Below are 2,055 nucleotides of genomic sequence, written 5' to 3' on the forward strand. Positions count from 1 at the left end.
ATTAAAATGGAAACCATTATTTTATATTGTAATAACATTTTGCAAGATTACTGGGTTTTTTTCTGTATTTTTGATCAAATAAATGCAGCCTTGATGAGCAGAAGAGACTTCTTTAAAAAACATTACAAGTCTTACTGATCCCAAACTTTTGAGCGGTAGTGCGTAGGGCTGTGTATCACCAGCAAAGTCACGATACGAATCACGATACATGACTGCACTGAATTTCACCTCAGCAGAATTTAGTAAAACAGCTGTTTATTAAACACTATAGTGCCATTTCTAACTATTGGCGGAGCAGGCAGTTGACCTCTGCATTATGAAGGGCCTCCATAACTGTACCACAGTACAATATAGGTAATGGCATATGTTTTATGTTTACATTGTGCACTCCCCACCAGGTACAATATTCTGATTGTTTGCATATTGTTTTTAAGACCATAAATAGTGATGTACTTATTCTAATAAATGTATATTGTAATGTACTCAATTCTAATATATTAAAAAAATCATTTACATTGATGGTAAGTTATCATTGCACAAATTAACACACTCTCAACAATAAAAAAAAAAAATTAGAAGTTCTAAACTAACGCGCTGTCTTCACTGTATCTAACGCACACACGCTCAAGGCTGATTTACACTCGATGCGTCCGCAAGTTCGCTTAGGTGCGCGCGGCAAATATGACGTCATCGCGGTGTTGGCGGAAGTTCGCTTTGAGTGCGCGCGACGTCGTTTCGCATGGCGGTGTGCACGACATTTTTTGTAACTTTCCGCACAGCTGCGCTTCCGAAGATGCACGAGTTCAAAGCGACTCTAGCCGAACATGCACGTCTGTGCCAGCATTTGTGTGAAACAGAAGCAGTTTGATGTTAAGCGCAGTCACACACACAGATCACGCTGCAGCCGAACAAAATTTAGCGCTGCCCCGCAGTTTTATCAACTAAATAGCTTAATCGCTCAAGAGCTACATTATCTTTCTCAACAAGGAGCTGGTAGCATCATTGCTTCTAAAGGAATTAAAGCCACAGCTTCACTGTTAATAGAGAAACGCGGCAAAACGGTGGTAATTCATACATACTGTAGCGAATCAGCTCATAAGGAAATATGAATACTTAATCATAACTAGTTATAATTAATTATAAATATTTAGATCCGCTGTAGATATTTACTTGACCTCTCAGGGTCAACTGTCTGTCAATTCTAAGAACGTTAATTTCCTGGTTAAAGGAAATAACTTTCTTACTGTACAACTCTACACAGAGCTTGTAGCATAAATCTGCATGATTAAGGGACTCCAGTTATGAGCAAACAATGAACAACATCAAGTGTGATACAAGTAAGACTTTATTAAATACATAAACACTTAAACTAGTCTAACACACTACATAAACACTTAAACTGGTCTAACATACAAATACACACTTAAACTGGTCTAACATACACACATAAACACTTAAACTGGTCTAACATACAAATACACACTTAAACTGGTCTAACATACACATAAACACTTAAACTGGTCTAAAGCGCGGTCCACTGCTGCACACGTGCCACAATATCGATACAGGGCCAGCTGTATCGATACTCGTATCGTCAAATCTCTGTGACGATACATCGTCGTATCGATATTTTGAACACAGCACTAGTAGTGCGTGTATATGTGTATATATATGTATGTGTGTATATATATATGTATATGTGTATATATGTATACGTATATGTGTATATGTGTATACGTGTATGTGTATATATGTATATGTGTATACAGTGGGTACGGAAAGTATTCAGACCCCCTTAAATTTTTCACTCTTTGTTATATTGCAGCCATTTGCTAAAATCATTTAAGTTAATTTTTTTTCCTCATTAATGTACACACAGCACCCCATATTGACAGACAGACACAGAATTGTTGACATTTTTGCAAATTTATTAAAAAAGAAAAACTGAAAAATGCTCAGTATTTAGTAGAAGCACCCATTTGATCTAATACAGCCATGAGTCTTTTTGGGAAAGATGCAACAAGTTATTCACACCTGGATTTGGGGATCCTCTCC

The sequence above is a fragment of the Sinocyclocheilus rhinocerous genome, unplaced genomic scaffold (genome assembly GCF_001515625.1).
Source record: "Sinocyclocheilus rhinocerous isolate Xijiao unplaced genomic scaffold, SAMN03320098_v1.1 scaffold2147, whole genome shotgun sequence".
Classification (NCBI taxonomy): domain Eukaryota; kingdom Metazoa; phylum Chordata; class Actinopteri; order Cypriniformes; family Cyprinidae; genus Sinocyclocheilus; species Sinocyclocheilus rhinocerous.